This window comes from Oncorhynchus masou, chromosome 26 (assembly GCF_036934945.1).
Source record: "Oncorhynchus masou masou isolate Uvic2021 chromosome 26, UVic_Omas_1.1, whole genome shotgun sequence".
Classification (NCBI taxonomy): Eukaryota; Metazoa; Chordata; class Actinopteri; order Salmoniformes; family Salmonidae; genus Oncorhynchus; species Oncorhynchus masou.
In genome coordinates, this window is record NC_088237.1 from 12,690,309 (window position 1) to 12,715,592 (window position 25,284).

A 25,284-nucleotide genomic window follows, 5' to 3' on the forward strand; every position below is an offset into this window, starting at 1 on the left:
TCCCGTGTTTAAATTCTCCTACAGCTTTAGTACTGATGGAGCAGAATATAAAGAGACTTTACATTCTGAGATTAACCACGCATCACGGAATGTGTGTAGGTGTGTGTGTATGAGAATCTTCATACTGAAATTACGAGTGAGTGAGTGAGTGAGTGAGTCTGTCTGTCTGTCTGTCTGTCTGTCTGTCTGTCTGTCTGTCTGTCTGTCTGTCTGTCTGTCTGTCTGTCTGTCTGTCTGTCTGTCTGTCTGTCTGTCTGTCTGTCTGTCTGTCTGTCTGTCTGTCTGCCTGTCTGTCTGCCTGCCTGTGTGTGTGTGAGAGAGAGAGAGAGAGAGAGAGAGAGAGAGAGAGAGACTCATCCCAAACCATTCGATCACTGTGAGTAGGATGTGAAGAGGCAGACTGCATACTGTAACAAGTTAGCTGAGAGAGAGAGAGACATGGAGAGAGGGGGATAAAAAAAGAGATAGAGAGAAAGAAGGAGAAAGGGGCGAGAGAGTAGTCTAGTCTCTAATGTTTTGGAAGATTACATACACCTTAGCCAAATATATTTAAACTACAATTAATCCTAGTAAAAATTCCCTGTCTTAGTTCAGTTAGGATCACCTATTTATTTTAAGAATGTGAAATGTCAGAATAATAGTAGAGAATGATTGATTTTAGCTTTTTTTTTCTTTCATCACATTCCCAGTGGGTCAGAGGTTACAATACACTCAATTAGTATTTAGAAGCATTGCCTTTAAATTGTTTAACTTGGGTCAAACGTTTTGGGTAGCATTCCACAAGCTTCCCAAAATAAGTTGGGTGAATTTTGGCCCATTCCTCCTGACAGAGCTGGTGTAACGGAGTCAGATTTGTATGCCTCCTTGCTCCCACACACTTTTTCAGTTCTGCCAACAAATTTTATATAGGATCGAGGTCAGGGCTTTGTGATGGCCACTCCAATACCTTGACTTTGTTGTCCTTAAGCCATTTTGCCACAACTTTGGAAGTATGCTTGGGGTCACTGTCCATTTGGAAGACCAATTTGCGACCAAGCTTTAACTGATATCTTGAGATGTTGCTTCTATATATATCTACATAATTTCCATCCTCATGATGCCATCTATTTTGTGAAGTGCACCAGTCGCTTCTGCAGCAAAGCACCCCCACAACATGATGCTGCCACCCCTGTGCTTCATGGTTGGGATGGTGTTCTTCTGCTTGCAAGCCTCCCCCTTTTCTCTCCAAACATAAAGAAGGTCATTATAGCCAAACAGTTCTATTTTTGTTTCATGAGACCAGAGGACATTTCTCCAAAAAGTAACATCTTTGTCCCCATGTGCAGATGCAAACCGTAGTCTGGCTTTTTTATGGCAGTTGTGGAGCTGTGGCTTCTTCCTTGCTGAGCGGCCTTTCAGGTTATGTCGATATAGGACTTGTTTTACTGTGGATATAGATACTTTGTACCTGTTTCATCCAGCATCTTCACAAAGTCCTTTGCTGTTGTTCTGGGGTTGATTTGCACTTTTCGCACCAATGTACGTTCATCTCTAGGAGACAGAACGCGTCTCCTTCCTGAGCGGTATGACGGCTGCATGGTCCCATGGTGTTTATACCTGCGTACTATTGTTTGTACAGATGAATGTGGTACCTTCAGGTGTTTGGAAATTGCTCCCAAGGATGAACCAGACTTGTGGAGGTCTACAATTGTTGTGGTGGCCTTGAAATACATCCACAGGTACAATTGACTCAAATTATGTCAATTAGCCTAATCAGATGCTTCTAAAGCCATGACATCATTTTCTGGAATTGTCCAAGCTGTTTAAAGGCACAGTCTTAGTGTATGTAAACTTCTGACCCACTGGAATTGTGATACAGTGAATTATAAGTGAAATAATCTGTCTGTAAACAATTGTTGGAAAAATTACTTGTGTCATGCACAAAGTAGATGTCCTAACCGACTTGCCAAACCTATAGTTTGTTAACAAGACATTTGTGGAGTGGTTGAAAAACGAGTTTTAATGACTCCAATCTAAGTGTATGTAAACTTCCGACTTCCACTTCAGACTTACTTGTAGTCGTGTTTGGCATGTGTGAAGAGGTCCTGGTTGCCTGTCTCTGTGGTGGGCAGGTCCATGGCGATGTCCAGCCCTGCGCTGCTCGAAATCACCCCCTGGATGCTGGAGCTGTACTGCAGCAGCCGACGCCGCAGGTCGTTATAAAGACAGAGAAGCTTTTAGGGTACTCTCCCTCTAATGCCTGCTTGAGGAAGGATGAGGCTGGATAGAGAAAGAGACGGCGAGAGAGAGAGAGAGGGAGGGGGGGGGGGGGTGAGAAGGAGGTCACAAAAAGAGAAGATTGAGAAGGAGGACAAGCAGGAGAGTGGAGCTGTAAAATGTCACCTTCTGTGTTTTAATAACTGCAAAGGTAAACATCTGCTTTGATGCACACTAACAGTCTTTCTGCTCCCGTGAACTAGAAACGTCACATTATCCCCGAGTACCAGACTAGAGCATGGATGAAGGGATGAGACTGAAACAGAAAGACTATCCTGATTAAAAGAACAGAAAATAAACGGTGACATTTTCCCGCTCATCATTATGTTAATCCCCTGACTTTGCGAGTGATTAGTGGCTCGTTAAGGGATGATATGCAGATTGTTTTAATGTAGATTGATTTGGTGAATGCATAATATAGCGTTTTATAATGATTCGTACAGGTTTGAACTGAAGTACTTCCAGGCTCTAATGAGGTCTGGAGGGAGCAGCGCAGGCAGGAGGAGAAAGGATAATGTGCATGAGATAGCATTCATATACACTACTCTAATTCATATTCTCGTATACAGGAGGAGAAAGGATAATGTGCATACAGCATTTGACATTCAGTATATTTATTCTAATTCTCATATTTCCATATGCTAATAGAACCATAGGTTATATTTCACCATAAGAGAAAGAATAAAGAGAAAAAAATATGAAAATATTTGGAGATGTGGGGGCCACTGGCACAGAGACAGAGACAGATGGAGGAAGGATAGAGAGCGAGTGAGCCAGGGAGACAAAGACAGAGAGAGAGAGGGAGGAAGGATAGAGAGCGAGTGAGCCAGGGAGACAAAGACAGAGAGAGAGAGGGAGGAAGGATAGAGAGCGAGTGAGCCAGGGAGACAAAGACAGAGAGAGAGAGAGGAAGGATAGAGAGCGAGTGAGCCAGGGAGACAAAGACAGAGAGAGAGAGAGGAAGGATAGAGAGCGAGTGAGCCAGGGAGACAAAGACAGAGAGAGAGGGAGGAAGGATAGAGAGCGAGTGAGCCAGGGAGACAAAGACAGAGAGAGAGAGGGAGGAAGGATAGAGAGCGAGTGAGCCAGGGAGACAAAGACAGAGAGAGAGGGAGGAAGGATAGAGAGCGAGTGAGCCAGGGAGACAAAGACAGAGAGAGAGAGAGGAAGGATAGAGAGCGAGTGAGCCAGGGAGACAAAGACAGAGAGAGAGAGGGAGGAAGGATAGAGAGCGAGTGAGCCAGGGAGACAAAGACAGAGAGAGAGAGGGAGGAAGGATAGAGAGCGAGTGAGCCAGGGAGACAAAGACAGAGAGAGAGAGAGGAAGGATAGAGAGCGAGTGAGCCAGGGAGACAAAGACAGAGAGAGAGGGAGGAAGGATAGAGAGCGAGTGAGCCAGGGAGACAAAGACAGAGAGAGAGGGAGGAAGGATAGAGAGCGAGTGAGCCAGGGAGACAAAGACAGAGAGAGAGGGAGGAAGGATAGAGAGCGAGTGAGCCAGGGAGACAAAGACAGAGAGAGAGGGAGGAAGGATAGAGAGCGAGTGAGCCAGGGAGACAAAGACAGAGAGAGAGGGAGGAAAAAGAGATATACTGGGCCTGTGCAGATGAACTCCGTATTGACCAGTGAGAGTGAATGAGGAGCATCATTAACAGGTGATAACACTGAACTGTGTTAGAGCAGGGATCAATAGACACCGATTCGTCCAAGGCAGGCTGCTGTGGGCTTTACGAAATGGTAAAGACACACACAATGATTAGTGCAACGGTGACTGGATCATAGCTCCACTGCTCTCTTTCTTTACCCTGCCAAGGGAGCACTTTGTATCGGTTGTGATGCACACATTTTCCCTTCGTATCTTTTTCATGATATCTGATCTGCTATCAATCAATGTTCTCGAGTCTCTCACCACCAGTGAATTAGATGCAGAACTCGGCAGGAGAAAAGACAACGGTGTCTATAAGAGTTTTTTAGAAACAGTTCCATATGTAGTCAAAAGATCCTATAGGTAGGCAGCCCACAGATTGCAGTGTGAAAATAGAGTTAACAGCACCACAGGAGCCAAACACACCTCTCTTTTACTCACCTCTACATCTACTGACATTTATCCCTTCTGCTGAAATGGCACACTTACTGTAAAAGATAAGGAGGGGGCGGAAACATTTCTCCGCGGCGTGTGTGGAGGGATCCTGTTGGGTTGTCTCTCCACCTTATATAAGGCCGAGCCCATGGTGGGGTATAAATGAAAGGTGTGTGTGCGAGTGTGTATGTGTTTATAGACCCTGTCCTGTCTGAAAGGGGGGTATATATCATCAGAGAGGTGTAATCATACCCCGCAGTGGTTGGGACGGGACAGGGACGGGCGTTTAGGGTTTATAGGAGATGGGAAGAGTGATGGTCCCACCGTCTGTGCTGTACCACTGATACACTCACAAACGCACGGAAATGTAGGTACAGCATTACTTGCAGGCGACGTGGCCTGAAAGAGAGAAGATGAAGAGAAATGTATGAGGGAGAGAGAGAGAGACGCTGAGAGAGAGAGTAAGCACACACACACACTGCTATTAGGGTGCATCAGCGTTACTCTGGGAAACAGACATTACTATGTAGCCTCACCAGCCGTTGCGCTCTGCAACTCCACTGAGAGAGTGTGTGTGACAACACTCCAAAACGTGTAGAGGATATCAGGCTGGCCGTCCTGCAGTGAGAAGAGAGAAACGGGGCCTCCCGGGTGGCGCAGTGGTTAAGGGCGCTGTACTGCAGCGCCAGCTGTGCCACCAGAGACTCTGGGTTCGCGCCCAGGTTCTGTCGCAACCGGCCGCGACCGGGAGGTCAGTGGGGCGACGCACAATTGGCTCAGCATCATCCGGGTTAGGGAGGGCTTGGTCAGTAGGGATATCCTTGACTCATCGCGCACCAGAGACTCCTGTGGCGGGCCGGGCGCAGTGCGTGCTAACCAAGGTTGCCAGGTGCACGGTGTTTCCTCCAACACATTGGTGCGGCTGGCTTCCGGGTTGGATGGCGCTGTGTTAAGAAGCAGTGCGGCTTGGTTGGGTTGTGTATCGGAGGACGCATGACTTTCAAACTTCGTCTCTCCTGAGCCCGTACGGGAGTTGTAGCGATGAGACAAGATAGTAGCTACTACAACAATTGGATACCACGAAATTGGGGAGAAAAAGGGTAAAAAAAATAATAATAATAAAAGAGAAGAGAGAAACAACTGAACAGAGGGTCACACAAGGAGACACACATACACAGGGCTGTGATGAGTGCAGTCTGCACCCACAGGCAGAAGGGCAGTGTGACTGTCATTAACATCATTATCTACCAGTGTGATCCTGGTAGATAATGCTGCACACATTTATCACACTGCAAATCAGCGAGAACACCACCCCCCACACAAGTGCGCGTCCACCATGCTGTGCCATAACTGTCGCCGTGGACAACAATGACAACTCATCACCATGGTTACAAGTTATAGCTGGGCGTCTTAGGAGGTTAGTGCACTAATGAGTGTCCACTCCTCTGAAGCATGCAGAGTTAGTACACACATGAGATCAGACAAATTCAGTCTCCTTGCTTGACATCCTGATTACAGATTGATGTGTCTTCCGGCTCTGTTTAATAGATCTGTATTTCCTCATGCTGTTTGTCTGTAGAGCTGAGCTAGCCCTACACTCATACTAATGACCTGCTCTGATCTGGTCCTAAGATGACAGGAGGAGTAGTGTGTACAGTGGAACAGGACATGGTGATGATGGTGGTGATGATCTAATAGTGATGATGATTTTGATGATCTTAATGATGATGACGATCTTAATGATGACGGTGTGATGATCTTAATGGTCATGATGATGATTTGAATGGTGATGGTGGTGATGATCTTAATGGTGGTGATGGTGGTGACGGTGTGATCTTAATGATGATGATGATGATCAAAATGATGATGATGCTGCTGGTTATGATGACTGTGTTGATGAAGATGGTGATGATCTTAATGGTGATGATAATGATGATGATCTTAATGGTGAGGATGATGATGGTGATGATCTTAATGGTGATGACGATCTTAATGGTGATGATGGTGATGATGGTGGTGACGATGTGATCTTAATGATGATGATGATCTAAATGGTGATGATGCTGCTGGTTATGGTGATGCTGATAATGACTATGATGATGAAGCTGGTGATGATCGTAATGGTGATGATGAAGATGGTGATGATCTTAATGGTGATGATGAAGATGGCGATGATGACGGTGGTGATGATCTTAATGTTGGTGATGAAGATGGTGATGATCTTAATGGTGATGATAATGATCTTAATGGTGATGATGGTGATGATCTTAATGTGATGATCTTAATGTGGGGTGGCAGGGTAGCCTAGTGGTTAGAACATTGGACTTGTAACCGAAAGGTTGCAAGTTCAAATCCCCGAGCTGACAAGGTACAAATCTGTCGTTCTGCCCCTGAACAGGCAGTTAACCCACTGTTCCTAGGCCGTCATTGAAAATAAGAATTTGTTCTTAACTGACTTGCCTAGTTAAATAAAGATAAAATGTGATGATGGTGATGATCATTATGGTAATGATGATGGCGATCTTAATGACAATGATCTTAATGGTGGTGATAATGACTATGATGATGAAGCTGTTGATGATCGTAATGGTGATGATCTTAATGTTGGTGATGAAGATGGTGATGATGAACTTAATGGTGATGATCTTAATGGTGATGGTAATTAGCTTAATGGTGATGATGGTGATGATCTTAATGTGATGGTGATGATGGTTATGATCTTAGTGATGATGATGATCTTAATGGTGATGATCTTAGTGGTGATGATGATGATGATGGTGAGGGTCTTAATGATGATGATGGTGAAGATATTAATGGTAATGATGATGATCTTAATGGTGATGATCTTAATGGTGATAATGATGGTGATCTTAATGGTGATGATCTTAATGGTGGGGATGATGATGGTGATGATCTTAATGGTGATGATCTTAATGGTGATGATGCTGCTGGTTATGGTGATGCTGATAATGACTATGATGATGAAGCTGGTGATGATCATAATGGTGATGATGAAGATGGTGATGATCTTAAAGGTGATGATGAAAATGGTGATGATGACGGTGGTGATAATCTTAATGTTGGTGATGAAGATGGTGATGATGATCTTAATGTTGATGATCTTAATGTTGATGATGATGGTGATGATCTTAATGGTGATGATCTCAACGGTGATGCTGATCTTAATGGTAATGATGATGGTGAGGGTCTTAATGATGATGATGGTGATGATCTTAATGGTGATAATCATGATCTTAATGGTGATGATGGTGATGATCTTAATGGTGATGATGATCTTAATGTGATGATCTTAATGTGATGATGGTGATGATCTTAAAGGTGATGATCTTAATGGGGATGATGTTGATGGTGATGATCTTAATGGTGATGATGGTTGTGATCTTAATGGTGATGATGACGGTGATGATCTTAATGGTGATGGTGACGGTGATGATGATGAACTTAATGGTGATGATGATCTTAATGTGATGATGGTGATCTTAATGGCGGTGATGGTATTGATGTTGATGGTATTGATGATGATGATATTAAATGGTGATGATGACAGCTGTGTGAGATGTGATTTCTTAATGGCCTAAACACTGGATGATTTGCTTATCTTACAGAAACTAAAGTAAATGATGCTTCATGTTCTACATAGTGTACTGTCCTGTGGCCTAACACAAAAAGCACACACACACACACACACACACACACGATCAATGCTAACCTGATAACGTTAAACCAACACAAAATAGACCACACTATGTCCATGTCCTCCTTCATCATCTTAATGGTGATGATGACGGTGATGATGATGATCTTAATGGTGATGATGATGGTGATGATCTTAATGGTGGTGATGATGATGATGATGGTGAGGGTCTTAATGATGATGATGATCTTAATGGTGATAATAATGATCTTAATGGTGATGATGGTGATGATCTTAATGGTGATGATGATCTTAATGTGATGATCTTAATGTGATGATGGTGATGATTTTAAAGGTGATGATCTTAATGGGGATGATGCTGATGGTGATGATCTTAATGGTGATGATGGTTGTGATCTTAATGGTGATGATGACGGTGATGATGATCTTAATGTGATGATGGTTATGATCTTAATGATGATGATGACGGTGATGATGATGATCTTAATGGTGATGATGGTGATTATCTTAATGGTGATGATGATGATGATGGTGAGGGTCTTAATGATGATGATGATATTAATGGTAATGATGATGATCTTAATGGTGATGATCTTAATGATGATATTGATGGTGATCTTAATGGTCATGATCTTAATGGTGAGGATGATGATGGTGATGATCTTAATGGTGATGACGATCTTAATGGCGATGATGCTGCTATGATGATGAAGCTGGTGATGATCATAATGGTGATGATGAAGATGGCGATGATCTTAAAGGTGATGATGAAAATGGTGATGATGACGGTGGTGATGATCTTAATGTTGGTGATGAAGATGGGGATCTTAATGGTGATGATGATGGTGATGATCTTAATGGTGATGATAATGATCTTAATGGTGATTATGGTGATGATCTTAATGGTGATGATGATCTTAATGTGATGATCTTAATGTGATGATGGTGATGATCTTAATGGTGATGATGGTTATGATCTTAATGATGATGATGACGGTGATGATCTTAATGGTGATGATGATGATGATGGTTCTGATCTTAATGGTGATGATGATGTTGATGGTTATGATGATCTTAATGGTGGTGATGGTATTGATAATGATGGTGTGATGGTATTGATGATGACGGTGTGATGATCCTAATGGTGGTGATGATAGTGGTGATGATGGTATTGATGTTGATGGTATTGACGATGATATTAATGGTGATGATGATCTTAATGATGGTGGTGACAGTGTGACCTTAATGATGATGGTGATGATCTTAATGGTGATGATGGTGATGATCTTAATGGTGATGATGCTGCTGGTTATGGTGATGATGACTGGTTATGGTGATGATGACTGTGATTATGAAGATGGTGATCTTAATGGTGATGATCTTAATGGTGATAATGGTGATGATTATGGTGATGATCTTAATGGTGATGATAATGATGATGATGATGATCTTAATGGTGAGGATGCTGCTGGTTATGGTGATGCTGATAATGACTATGATGATGAAGCTGTTGATGATCGTAATGGTGATGAAGATGGTGATGATCTTAATGGTGATGATAAAGATGGTGATGATGATGGTGGTGATGATCTTAATGGTGATGATCTTAATGTTGGTGATGAAGATGGTGATGATGATCTTAATGGTGATGATGATGGTGATGAATTTAATGGTGATGATAATTAGCTTAATGGTGATGATGGTGATGATCTTAATGGTGATGATGATGATCTTAATGTGATGATGACGGTGATGATGATGATCTTAATGGTGATGATGATCTTAATGGTTATGATGATGATCTTAATGGCGGTGATGGTATTGATGTTGATGGTATTGATGATGATGATATTAAATGGTGATGATGACAGCTGTGTGAGATGTGCTTCATTTCTAGGTAAACTGCCCCAGAGCCTAAACACTGGATGATTTCCGCTTATCTTACAGAAACTAAAGTAAACTAGGCCTACTCTGCTTCATGTTCTACATAGTGTACTGTCCTGTGGCCTAACACAAAAAGCACACACACACACACACACACACACACACACACACACACACACACACACACACACACACACACACACACACACGATCAATGCTAACCTGATAACGTTAAACCAACACAAAATAGACCACACTATGTCCATGTCCTCCTTCTGAACATACGCAAACAGGCATGTACACGCACCACACACACACACACACACACACACACACACACACACGCACGCACGCACGCACGCACGCACCACACACACACAGCACTAGACCTTAATTGGAGCAAGCTGATAATAGGTCCACTGCTCTCCTGAATAGAAAAGGCCAATTATAGGACTGTGGACTTTTATAAAGAATAAAGAGAGATGGAGAGACAGAGAGAGAGAGAGACGGAGAGAGCATGACAACGGACGGAACGAGAGGGGACAGAAACAGAGTGAAAGGGAGGAAGGGAGAGAAAGAGAGGGAGGGAGCAAATTAAAAGGTCCATGCTCCTCTAAGAAAGACAATTGGCACAGCTGAATCTCTTTCAGCTTGTATCAGAGAACTTAGTCCCTGCATGCTGTTCTGCTTAACAGCCCAGCATTCTGCTGATGCCAGCAGAGTCAATAAAACCTGGGTAGGTCTGGTCCAGGACAGGCCCAGGTAATGGACCGATCAGTATGGAGAGAGGGGAATGGGAGAGGGAGGGGATGGGAAAGAGGTTGGCAGGGGAAGGCAAAAGAGAAGAGAATGATATTGCCAAGAGTAGATGGATAGATGTTGTGGAAGGGTGTGCTGATGACAGTCCAGGGGCAAGGACACACAAGCCTTTTATGAGGACATGGCGTCTCACCTTAATGATCTCACTGATGAAGCAGACGTGAGTGACAGGGTCTCTCTTCTTCGTCAAGACCTTCTGGAGGTGTTGCACCTAAACACAGAGAGATTACAGGTTAACTCAGTACTCCCTGACTAGGTACATTACTCTACTTCAGCAGGTAAAAGTGCACCTTTGCTTGGGTAAAGTATCTGTAAAGGTAAAAGCATACCTGTCCGCAAGCGGGCACTGATCTGGTCCATGAGTTTCTCTAGGTTGGCCCAGAGAGCAGCTCGGTAAGCTGTCGTGTTACCTGGGGCTCTGCCGGGCGCACCTGACACACACAAACAAAACTACACGGGTTAAAAAGTTACCCAAGACACGAGTACCTAAACTGAAACACAACTTTCCCCAAACCCTAACGCTCACTCACCCACCACCTACCTCTGTTGTCAGCGGACTGGGTGAGTCCCTTGATATCCAAGGCGGTGGTGACGTTTGTCCTGTATGGTGGTCCGGTAGCCCTCCTCCACCAACACTGATGGTCTCCCTCAGACTGCTCAGGTCACGTAACACCTGGAGGGGCGTGACCACCTGGGTCGGGTTCTACATGGGGACAGAGAGGAGACCGTCTCAGTCAGTCAACCCCAACACTGTCTAGTCTGAGACAGTCAGCCTCGGAGCACAGTGGAGTCCAATCAACCAACTAAATACACTACAGACAGTTCTGGTAACCGGACAGACACACAGAATGGAGTGTACCTCACACTCTAGAATAGCACAGAGTGAAACACACGTACAGACTGACACACACACACCTCCAAGCTCAGACGATTGACGTCACTATACGCAAGGGAGGGGCTGGTCCCCAAAAATGGGTCATTTTCAACAATTCTCCTCAGCTAACGGAAAAAAGATCAGGATACGCAAGTACTCTGACATTTTTGGGTGTGTGTCCGAGTGTGAATATGTGTGTGGGTGTGTGTGAGTAATTACTAACAGGGTTTGATAGCAGCTCTTATTAAGGATCCGGCACTCAGGACTAATCAGAGCTTTGTTCACTATCATCCAGAAACCGCTCACACCTTCCCTCCCCCTTCTCTCCAAACCCCCCCATCTCTCCTTCCCCGCTCTCCTCGCTGTTGCACACGTGAAACTGAGATTGAGGTCAGACCCCAATCTTCAAGCTCCCTCCCTCTCCACCTCATTTCTCCGGCCTAACGAGTTCTTGGAAACACAGTTACAACTCTCTCCATTCCTAACTCAAGGCCATTTAGGAAACTGCCCCTAAAGTCAGCTCCAGCTGGGTCATAATCAGGAAGCCAGCGCCAGAGCTCACGGCCCAGTGAGGTGTCAGCTGGTGGATGTGATACTGTCAAGACCCTGTCATGGAGCCTCGACCCCAGCCGTCTGGAAGACGTGACACTATACGTCTCATGTCTGCAGTCCATGGATCAGTCAAATGAGGTGACACAGGTGTTGACTTAACCATGACGCTCTCATGTCCGAAGCCATGATGCAGTACTCCTAACGCCAGAGTTTGCTGTGGATAAAAAGGATGCGTCCGTGTATGATGCACACAGAAAAACACACACTGCCAAGGGGCGAGTTTTGATCAGTTCTTTACATGCTTGAGCGTGCAGCGTCCTTCCGGGTTGGGTGGGTGTGTATGTATGTATGTCATGCACTACATGACCAAAAGTATGTGGACACCTGCTCGTCAAACATCTCATTCCAAAATCATGGGAAATAATATGGAGTTGGTCCCCCCTTTGCTGCTATAACAGCCTCCATCCACTCTTCTGCAAAGGCTTTCCACTAGATGTTGGAACATTTCTGTAGGGACCTGCTTCCATTCAGCCACAAGAGCATTAATGAGGCCAGGCACTGTAGTTGGGCATTAGGCCTGGCTTGCAGTGGGCGTTCCAATTCATCCCAAAGATGTTCAATGGGGTTGAGGTTAGGGCTCTGTGCAGGCCAGTCAAGTTGTCCCACACCGATCAACAAACCATTTCTGTATGGACCTCGCTTTGTGCACAGGGAACAGGAAAGGCCCTTCCCCAAACTGTTGCCAAAGTTGGAAGCACAGAATTGTCATTGTATGCGGTTGTGTTAAGATTTCCATTCACTGGTACTAAGGGGCCTAGCCCGAACCATGAAAAACAGCCCCAGACCATTATTCCTCCTCCACCAAACTTTACAGTTTGCACTATGCATAGAGGCAGGTCGCGTTCTCCTGGCATCCACCAAACTCGGAATTGTCCGTCAGACAGCCAGGTGGTGAAGAGTGATTCATTACTCCAGAAAACGCATTTCCACTGCTCCAGAGTCCAATGGCGGCGAGCATTACACCACTCCATGGCTGCTCGGCCATGGAAACCCATTTCATGAAGCTCACAACAAACAGTTCTTGTGCTGACGTTGCTTCCAGAGGCAGTTTGGAACTCAGTAGTGAGTGTTTCAACCAAGGATATGTGATTTTTACACGCTGCGTGCTTCAGCACTCAATGGTCCCGGTCTGTGAGCTGGTGTAGCTTACCACTTTGCGGCTGAGCCGTTGTTGCTCCTAGACGTTTCCAGCTCTAGCAGGGCCGAAATTTCACAAACTGACTGTTGGAAAGGTGTCGTCCTATGACAGTGCCACGTGAAAGTCAGATTTTACACACCTGTCAGCAACGGGTGTGGCTGAAATAGCTGAATCCACTCATTTGAAAGCATGTCCACATACTTTTGAACAACAGCTGTGTCTTTGTGAGCTGCAGAGTGGGTGAACGGATGATCTCCATATGTGTGGTTCCCACCGTGAAGCATGTGATGGTGTGCAGGTGTTCTAAAACCTTTGACCGGTAGTGTATATACAGTACCGGTTAAAAGTTTGGACACACCTACTCATTCAAGAGTTTTTCTTTATTTGTACAATTTTCTACATTGTAGAATAATAGTGAAGACATCAAAACAATGAAATAACCCATGAAATCATGTAGTAACCAAAACAGTGTTCAACAAATCAAAATATATTTTACATTTGAGATTTTTCAAATAGCCACGCTTTGCCTTAATGACAGCTTTGCACACGCTTTGAATTCTCTCAACCAACTTCAACTGGAATGCTTTTTCAACAGTCTTGAAGTTTGTGTGTATGTACACACACACACACACACACACACACACACACACACACACACACACACACACACACACACACACACACACACACACACACACACACACACACACACACACACACACACACACACACTACCGTTCAAAAGTCCTTGTTTTCCATGAAAACACACATGGAATGAGTTGCAAAATGAATAGGAAATATAGTCAAGATGTTGACAAGTTGATAAATAATTATTTTTAATTTAAATAATAATTGTGTCCCTCAAACTTTGCTTTCGTCAAAGAATCCTCAATTTGCAGCTATTACAGCCCTGCAGACCTTTGGCATTCAAGTTGTTTGTTGAGGTAATCTGAAGATATTTCACCCCATGCTTCCTGAAGCACCTCCCACAAGTCGGGTTGGCTCGATGGGCACTTCTTACGTACCAAATGGTCAAGTTGCTCCCACAACAACTCAATAGGGTTGAGATCTGGTGACAGTGCTGGCCACCATTATAAACAGAATATCAGCTGACTGCTTCTTCCCTAAATAGTTCTTGCATAGATTGGAGCTGTGCTTTGGGTCATTGCCCAGTTGTAGGAGGAAACTGGCTCCAATTAAGCGCCGTCCATAGGGTATGGCATGGTGTTGCAAAATGGAGTGATAGCAAGATCCCTTTTACCCTGTACAAATCTCCCACGTAACCAGCACCCCCAGACCATCACATTGCCTCCACCATGCTTGACAGATGGCGTCAAGCACTCCTCCAGCATCTTTTCATTTTTTTCTGCATTTCACAAATGTTCTTCTTTGTGATCTGAAGACCTCAAACTTAGATTGGCTGTCCATAACACTTTTTCCAATCTTCATCTGTCTGTGTTCTTTTGCCCATCTTCATTTTTTTGTTTTGTTGGCCAGTCTGAGATATGGCTTTTTCTTTGCAACTTTGCCTAGAAGGCCAGCATCCCGGAATCGCCTCTTCACTGTGGACGCTGAGACTGGTGTTTGCGGGTCTATTTATTGAAGCTGCCAGTTGAGGACTTGTGAGGCATGTGTTTCTCAAACTAGACACTCTAATGTACTTGTCCTCTTGCTCAGTTGTGTACTGGGGCCTCCCACTCCTCTTTCTATTCTGGTTAGAGCCAGTTTGAGCTGTTCTGTGAAGGGAGTAGTACACAACGTTGTACGAGCTCTTCAGTTTCTTGGCAATTTCTCGCAGGGAATAGCCTTCATTTCTCAGAACAAGAATAGACTGACGAGATTCAGAAGAAAGTCTTTGTTTCTGGCCATTTTGAGCCTGTAATCGAACCCACAAATGCTGATGCTGCAGATACTCAACTAGTCTAAAGGAGGCCAGTTTTATTGCTTCTTTAATCAGAACAACAGTTTTCATCTGTGCTAACATAATTGCAAAAGGGTTTTCTAATGATCAATTAGCCTTTTAAAATTATAAACTTGGATTAGCTACGCAATGTGCCAATGGAACACAGGAGTGATGGTTGCTGATAATGGGCCTAGATATTCCATAACAAATCTGCCGTTTCCAGCTACAATAGTTATTTACAACATTAACAATGTCAACACTGTATTTCAATTTGATGTTATTTTATTGGACATAAAATGTGCTTTTCTTTAAAAAACAAGAACATTTCTAACTGATTCCAAACTTTAGAACGGTAGTGTATATATGCACACACACACACACACACACACACTTGTCCCCAGTGTAGAAGGTACCGAGGGGGATCTTTCTCTTTCGGCAAGACAAAATCAGGTTAATTAGTTTGTCTTGATTGGGCACGCATGCACGCACACACACACACACGCACACACACACACACACACAGAGTAGTGAGACCATCTCTGTCGATGGGGAGGTGAGAGGAGCCGTCTAAAAACACCCCCACTCAGTCTTAACGAGCATGTGCTGGATGTGGCAGCATACACAGGCTGAGTCCCAAATGGCATCTTATTTCCTACATGGACCCTGGTCAAAAGTAGTGCTCTCTGTAGGGAGTAGGGTGCCAATTGGGACACAGCCATACAGTACAGGGGAAGAAACCACCCTTCACAGACCATTAATGTATTGTTGTCGTCAGGCAGGCAGCTGCAACACTAAGCCAAGACTATTACCCAAACACCCTATATCCTTATGGACACCATGTCAGATAACCTCATTAAACCAGGTCGGGAATGTAATATGCACAATGCTGTGTAACACAAACACCTGTCTAGGCTCTTGGCTTCCTTCACTGCTAGGCCTATACTTTGACATGAAAGTGATGCAATGACTGTGAGGCTGCTGTCATGGTTTCTGGACTTCTAATTTCAAGAGACATCCCGGTTAAATCAAATATTCTGATGTTCATTCTGACCACATGAGTGTAGCCAAGGGCATTTAAATTCACTCAGTGTTACATATTCAGCCGGCAGTGCCTGCCTCTTTACAGATGAGCTGGGTCTGCAGTACTAAAATATGCCTGCTGCTAGTACAAGGTTTGGTGTGAACTGGATCCCACACAGTCATTGAAGACTTCCAAAAAAGGTACATCATTACACAGAAAACAACCATTTCTCATTAGAAGTGAGGAGGATAGCAGGCCTGGCCATATGTGCAGGCATATTCACATTCACAGCAGGGAGAAAGGCTTATTTTGGTGATTCCAGGATTAGAAGTGTTTCTCTAGAGGAAGGTGGGCAACCATGGAGAAGAGGCTTCGCATGCTGTGTCTCTATTTCGTTTCGGAGAGAGGCATGTTTTCATGTTTGCGGTTTTGTTCTCTCTAAAATATTACGGGCATGTTGAAATGTTTGTTTTGTGGTGTGCACGCATGTGTGTGTGTGAGTGTGTGTGTTTGTGATGGTGGGCTGGGGGGTCTTTTCCTGATAGGAAGTGTAATGTTTGACTGGTATTTGAGTGAAAGCAGCTTAGAGGAGCAGTAATGTGAGCAACAGAGGGCCATCAACAGTATTAATCCTTGCAACCAGACACATACGTTCACACACACACAATTCATTATACAGAATACATACCAATGACCATGACTGACTCAAACTGAGAAACGTTCCTCTTTCATGTACCTCTGCTAGAATGAATAATTGAATAAGTCATCTCTAGTGATCTCTTTTATTTTCCAGAGGATTTGACGTCAGTGGTTTAAGGCACTTCTGGAAGTAGTTACAGTAGCTTCCGTGACAACCCTCTGCTTTCTACTTCATTGGTTCCGTCCTACAGACAGACACCTGTTGGCCTGAACCACTACTCACTGTCCATATGCCCTGTTAGCTTTTACCAGAGAGTGGACATTTACTCACTCACCTCACTCACTCACTTGAAGGGATGACAAGAAATTGGTCAAACAAAGCAAATCGCTGAGAAGAGGATGGGTGAGATGGTTTACACACATGCTGGTGGGTTATGTACCCTCTGACGTTTACTTTCCTGTAAGTGTGTGTGTGTGTGTGTGTGTGTGTGTGTGTGTGTGTGTGTGTGTGTGTGTGTGTGTGTGTGTGTGTGTGTGTGTGTGTGTGTCTCTCTCTCACGGTTTCATGTCCAATCTGCTTTGAGGTAACAATATCAAACAACACAAGTACAAGCCTTTGACATATAAAGGGAACACTTGAGTAAATGAGGGATACAAAGTTTATTGAAAGCAGGTGCTTCCAAACTGGTGTGGTTCCTGAGTTAATTAAGCAATTAGCATCCCATCATGTTTCGGGTCATCTATAAAAATGCTGGGCAGGCCCAGTTGCCCATTATTTTGCCTACCATGGCTGTGTCCCCATAGAATGACAACGCCTTCATCCACAGGGCACGAGTGGTCACTGAATGGTTTGATGAGCATTAAAACAATGTAAACCACATGCCATGGCCGTCTCAGTTACCAGATCTCGAACCAATTTAACACAGCATTTTCCATCACCATCAACAAAACACCAAATTATGGAGTTTCTCAAGGAAGAATGGTGTTGCATCCTTCCAATAGAGTTCCAGACACTTGTAGAATCTATGCCAAGGTGAATTGAAGCTGTTCTGGTTTGTGGTGGTCCAACGCCCTATTAAGACACGATGTTGGTGTTTCCTTTATTTTGGCAGTTACCTGTATGTTGGTGGGTTAGGTACGCTCTAATGTTTTCCTTCCTGTAGCTCTCTGTGTGTGTGTGTGTGTGTGTGTGTGTGTGTGTGTGTGTGTGTGTGTGTGTGTGTGTGTGTGTGTGTGTGTGTGTGTGTGTGTGTGTGTGTGTGTGTGTGTGTGTGTGTGGTGTGTTCTGGGAGTAGTTCCAGCTACAGCAGCTTCCAGGTAACATCACCTGCCAGAGAGACTGAGGCAGAGTCACACATATGACAACCCTCTGCTTTCCACTTCATTGGTTCCTTCCTACAGACACCTGTTGGCCTGAACCATTACCCACTAACCATAGCTTTTACCACGGAGTGGACATTTACACACGCATACACACACGCCGTGTATTTGTCAAACAAGCCAATCGCTGATAAGAGGATGGGTGAGACTGTTCACACACGTTGGTGGGTTATGTACACTCCGATGTTTGCGTTCTTGTAAGTTTGTGTCTGTGTGTGTGTCTGTTTGATGACAACAGGTCCAATCTACTTCGAGGTAACAATATCAAACAACACAATAACAAGCCTATGACCTAACTTGACTCTACAGCTGTCGGATTTCCTCACAAAGTAGTATGTCTAAGTTGCTGAGCGGGACATTTGTTTTAACTAAGGTTAACGAGAGGGTTAAATGCACTAAATCATTCAGGAGGAAAGGAGATAATAAAAAGGGCATGAAAGTAGAGCTTCTAAAAGAGAGATGAAGAAAATAGAGGGCTGTTTGGCAGCAGAGCCAGAATTAAGGGAGAAATACATTCTGACTACTACCGCGTAACCAAGGCAACCCCACAACAAACATCAGGAAGGCCTATTCAAGTATTTTAGGGCTGGTTGTGTACATTTAACAGACAGACCCAAAACGACCAGGAGAAAGAACACACTTTTTAGGAGAGGAAGATGGGAAGGAGACAGGAGGTGGGGGGAACGACAGAGGAATGGAAAAGGTGACAAACAGTCGCATGTAGAGCGGCGTCACACGTGAGTCAATGAGAGAGGACGCGTTGGAGAAGTGTAAGAAACAAAAATCCCTTGGCAAGCAACCCATTTAGTGTCTATTTGGACATCACAGTACTGACTCAAAACTGCACTCAGAAGACTTACAGTGGGGCAAAAATGTATTTAGTCAGCCACCAATTGTGCAAGTTCTCCTACTTAAAAAGATGAGAGAGGCCTGTAATTTTCATCATAGGTACACATCATCTGCATGGAGGAATGGGCCAAAATACCAGCAACAGTGTGTGAAAACCTTGTGAAGACTTACAGAAAACGTTTGACCTCTGTCATAGCCAATAAAAGATATATAACAAAGTATTGAGATAAACTTTTGTTATTGACCAAATACTTATTTTCCACCATAATTTGCAAATAAATTCATTAAAAATCCTACAATGTGATTTTGTCTGTCATAGTTGAAGTGTACCTATGATGAAAATGACAGGCCTCTCATCGTTTTAAGTGGGAGAACTTGCACTATTGGTGGCTGACTAAATACTTTTTTGCCCCACTGTAGGTAATTGGCTCATTTCTTCAAGGTTGGGAGAGATGTAATATCGTCAAATATGGATATAAAATGAGGACTTCATCAATGTGCATGAAGCGCGAGCACGCACACGCATGCACGCGCACGCACGCACACACACACACACACACACACACACACACACACACACACACACACACACACACACACACACACACACACACACACACACACACACACACACACACACACACACACGCACGCACACGCACACAGAGAAATAAAGAGACTAATGAATCTTTGGGGAGACGATAGCTCAGTACTGTCATATTTATGGCAGTTTAACTTCCTGTTGTTGTTAGATGACAAACCTCTTTCCCTCTGCTAATGTCTTGAGCATGAGGTAACTTGTGTTTCCCCCAACATTACTAGCATTTAGTTTCCCTTGATTTGACATTCAAACTAAAAAAGGTCAACATTTGAATAGATGCTGAAATGCTATTCAATATTCAAGACCCGTAACAATAGCAAATGATGCCCATTAATTATCATACATTTACCACCAACCAGAGTCTTTCTGCTCGATGAACCGGAACTCAAAATAACAGGAAGTGGTCCCGTGCTGCTCAGTTGGAAGAGCATGGTGCTTGCAATGCCAAGATCGTGAGTGAATTCCCACTGTGGCCACCCATGTGAAAATGAACGCACGTATGACTAAGTTGCTTTGGATAAAACCACCTGCTATATCGCATATATCATATACTGCATTATAGAAGGAAGAAGTGTCCGACGAGGTACATCTTCCACAAAACAAGTGTAAAGTGGTTTTTCTTGTGGATCAGTATACATCTCCGTAGAGACAATCACCAGGTCAGCACAATGGCTTGTTCTGCTCTCTTTCCACCCAGAGCTCTAACTAGAACACATTTTAACTCGTGGGCCTAGTAATGTAAGACAGAGAGTGAAAGTGTTTTTACAGCACAGAACACTTGTCTCCCCTCTGGTACACAGAAGGAGCAGCTTCCACATCCTGACAAATTGGTCCTCACAGAACACTGAGCAACATCAAAGCAAATTACACTGAGGAAACAATATCGCTTTGTTTCAGACAACTTGGCCCGCTGCCAGATATAGCCTGTAGCTGACAGAGTGTGTGTGTGTGTGTGGTTGTGTACAAGCATTTGAGCATGTGCGTGTTCTGCCGCGTGTGCGTGTTCTGTCGTATGTGCATGCGTGTTATGTACACGCAGAGACGGTGAGCTAAAGAGCTCATTCCGGGAGGATCTCTCCTCATTTACTGACAGGCCACACTAGGAGCTTTGAACAGCTCTGCTCTGTCTCGGTCTGTATGAGGAACAATCCCAAAGTCCCAATTAGATCATGAAGGGACTGTAGCATGTTGGTAGGAGGACGGACTCCCCAACTTTCTGAAAACTGGCGAAGAGACCACAGTATGGTAGTAAAATACCTTGGCAAAATGTTCCATAACATTTTTTAAAAAGACAGTACCCAATCAGTCCTTAAGGGGCAATAGTTATTAACACCACCACACAGTCTCTACTTTATGGTGCCTCAAAGATCAGCTCACAATAATGATAATGAAACCGTCATTACCATGCCATAAATAACCAGTCAAATGAAGTGTTATAAGGTTTATGCCGCTCCACACACGATTATCGTCACTCCCGTTTTCATTGTTGTCGTTTCAAGGCCATACTGTTGACCAGAACTTTCCCTCTTTCTGCCTTCAAGGAATACAAGTCGGCCTAATACAGGTGTGAGCGCATTCTCTCTCTCTCTCTCTCTCTCTCTCTCTCTCTCTCTCTCTCGTCCTGTCTCTCTCTCGTCCTGTCTCTACTTAACCAATCAGCTGGGTGTAGCACCCAATCAGATTGAGGATTATTTTTTAACCTAAACATGCAAACACCATCAGATGGACTGAATAGCAAGCAGAGCAAGGGAATGACATTCACTCTCATGGGATGAGAGGTCAAAAATGACTAACTGAAAAGCCAAACGCCCCATTATTACCATACAGAGGCATATGTCACTGTCATTCTATGGCTGCACGCACGCACGCACGTACGCACACACACACAATGCTACTGCCTACTTTATTTGTTCATTTAGCAAACAAGACAGCTCATAATCCAATGCCGTTGTCACAGTCAGCACACCTATATTTTAGCTCTAATTAGCTTTAAAATAAAAGCATCTCTCTCAGCATCATGGAAATGTTGAATAGTATCAGATTAGCTATACAACTGGTCATTTTGCTCTCTGCCCCATGACAAAATGTTTAGAGTTGCAGGTAATTAGCTTTAAAAAGAACATTTTCTCTCCGGCCTCATGGCAAAATGTGTAGATTATCAAGAGATTAGCTATACAACTGCAAAATGTTTTTCTTTGCCCTATGGCAAAATGTGTAGTTAATTACCCACATTGTGAAGTTAATTACCCACATTAATGCAGACCCACCCACCAATGAATTTCTGGCTACGGTATTGCAGTGTAGGCTAATGATTTCCTAGAAAACGTCACTGAAGGATCATTTTGCTGTTTAAGGGAGATGTTAAAGCATACAGTATATGCATGGTGACAAGACTTTCAGCCAAGTGTCTGACGGTCACTTGTCAACTGGTGAAGGATAGCGAAGACAAAGTTAAGCAAAGGTTATAGGTGTGTGTGTGTGTGTGTGTGTGTGTGTGTGTGTGTGTGTGTGTGTCTCTGCCTGGCTGTGTGTGCGAAAGCCACGGGGTTCAATTCTCGGGCCGACTCTTTTCTCTGTATATATCAATGATGTTGCTCTTGCTGCGGGCGATTCCCTGATCCACCTCTACGCAGACGACACCATTCTATATACTTTCGGCCCGTCATTGGACACTGTGCTATCTAACCTCCAAACGAGCTTCAATGCCATACAACACTCCTTCCGTGGCCTCCAACTGCTCTTAAACGCTAGTAAAACCAAATGCCTGCTTTTCAACCGATTGCTGCCTGCACCCGCTTGCCCGACTAGCATCACCACACTGGATGGTTCTGACCTTGAATATGTGGACACCTATAAGTACCTAGGTGTCTGGCTAGACTGCAAACTCTCCTTCCAGACCCATATCAAACATCTCCAATCGAAAATCAAATCAAGAGTCGGCTTTCTATTCCGTAACAAAGCCTCCTTCACTCACGCTGCCAAGCTTACCCTAGTAAAACTGACTATCCTACCGATCCTCGACTTTGGCGACGTCATCTACAAAATTGCTTCCAACACTCTTCTCAGCAAACTGGATGCAGTTTATCACAGTGCCATCCGTTTTGTCACTAAAGCACCTTATACTACCCACCACTGCGACTTGTATGCTCTAGTCGGCTGGCCCTCGCTACATATTCGTCGCAAGACCCACTGGCTCCAGGTCGTCTACAAGGCCATGCTAGGTAAAGCTCCGCCTTATCTCAGTTCACTGGTCACGATGGCAACACCCATCCGTAGCACGCGCTCCAGCAGGTGTATCTCACTGATCATCCCTAAAGCCAACACCTCATTCGGCCGCCTTTCGTTCCAGTACTCTGCTGCCTGTGACTGGAACGAATTGCAAAAATCGCTGAAGTTGGAGACCTTTATCTCCCTCACCAACTTCAAACATCAGCTATCTGAGCAGCTAACTGATCGCTGCAGCTGTACATAATCTATTGGTAAATAGCCCACCCATTTTCACCTACCTCATCCCCACAGTTTTTATTTATTTACTTTTCTGCTCTTTTGCACACCAATATCTCTACCTGTACATGATCATTTATCAATCCAGTGTTAATCTGCAATATTGTAATTATTCGCCTACCTCCTCATGCCTTTTGCACACATTGTATATAGACTCCCCTTTTTTTTCTACTGTGTTATTGACTTGTAATTGTTTACTCCATGTGTAACTCTGTGTTGTCTGTTCACACTGCTATGCTTTATCTTGGCCAGGTCGCAGTTGTAAATGAGAACTTGTTCTCAACTAGCCTACCTGGTTAAATAAAGGTGAAATAAAATAAAAATAAAAAATGATCCCCTATTTCCAATACAGTGCTCCACTTCTTATACAGTGAATATAGTCATTTGCTATTTGCACACAGTCTTCTGTATGACAAACGGGAATATATCCTGGTTGTGATTGCAGGACGAGGTGTTAGTTAAGTGTTCTGTTGATCTAGCTGCAGGCCAATCAGAGCAGTGGGGTGCTGCCATTAAGAGAGGAGAACATAGAAACCCAGCTGGGATTGCACCATCACATGACAGTTCTCCTGTTCATCTCTCCATCCATCCAGAGATGACAGAGGGGAAAGGAGAGAGAGAGAGAGATGGTTGCAAAAGAAGGAGAGGATCATGGAGAGTGAGGGAGGCAGAGAAGGAACAAGAGAGTGTGTGTGAAGAGAAAATAAAAAGGAGAAAGACAGAGTAGTGACAGCTGCTGTAGAATAGCACCTTTTCACACATTCTGTCTGTTCCTCTCACCTTTTCTATCCCTCCCTCCCTGCCTTGCTCTCTCTCTCTCTGCATGTCCTCATGTCTCCTGTGGTTCTCATGACACACACAGACACAGGCGGTCAGATAGACTCACACAGACACACACTCACGCCCAGGCTGAGGGGCCATCTGCTCCCGAGTCACCTCTGATCACGTCTATCCCACTCTCCATCCTTTAATTCTCCGCCTATTCCCCTCTCATCGTCCCTGCGTCCTCCTCCCGTGTCTCCAGATCCTCTCATCTGCTCTCTCTCTCTGAGTTCAGATCAGTAAGAGACAGGTCTAGGAATGGTGCTGGTAATGGCTGGCTGACATTTCAGGACTGTGCTTCTAGACCATTAACAGGCTCTGGGTTTGGATAGAAGCTCATGAAATGTCAATTTCTTGATTGTGCTAATGAACTCCAATGAGGATAAAACTGTGTCTACAGGTACAACGGGAGAGGGCTGCAAGCACATTTCTTCCTGTTGTGCTGACAGTGTACTTGTTTATGCCTTTTAATACAGAGGTTTCATACCAGCTCCCAGTGTAACCACAGCAGAAAGACAGAGTTAAGGTGCAAACCAGCGTGAAACTAGCTTTCATCTTCTCGGTTTCTGGTGATTATATAACAGCTATAAATAAGTCGAGTACTGCCGCTGAGACACAGGCAACTAAATAGACACATAATAATAAATATGTTTGAGGGAGAGAATTGGGGGGGGGGTGACTGAACATGAACGCTTCTTCCAACCTATTTCCCCCCCATCTTTACCCACGGCAACAGAAGCAGAATAGCACCTTTTTTGTTGTTGTATTTTCTGAGTGAGCTAAGTGAGAGAAACAAGTTGACACTGATTTCCTTCAGGTTTAGCTGGAGGGATACACAGTCAACGCCCATTTGTAGCATCAGACAACGACACTTCAGTAACATCAGAATGGATTTAGATTAGGGCTATTCAACTGGGCCTCCAGGACAACAGCTCTGCTGTTGTTCAACTGGCCCCTGATTCAGCCCTGGGGACACCAGGTGAGTGGGCCTCTCTGGGCAATCAATGATAATACATCTGTGGGGATTTAACGATGATGCATCTATATACAGTGCCTTGCGAAAGTATTCGGCCCCCTTGAACTTTGCGACCTTTTGCCACATTTCAGGCTTCAAACATAAAGATATAAAACTGTATTTTTTTGTGAACAATCAACAACAAGTGGGACACAATCATGAAGTGGAACGACATTTATTGGATATTTCAAACCTTTTTAACAAATCAAAA

The 25,284-nt window shown here is 44.1% G+C and overlaps 1 pseudogene; it reads right to left on the reverse strand.

The window, feature by feature from the left end:
- LOC135514604 (conserved oligomeric Golgi complex subunit 5-like) overlaps positions 1 to 25,284 on the reverse strand; it is a 78,415-nt pseudogene that overhangs the window by 26,171 nt on the left and 26,960 nt on the right.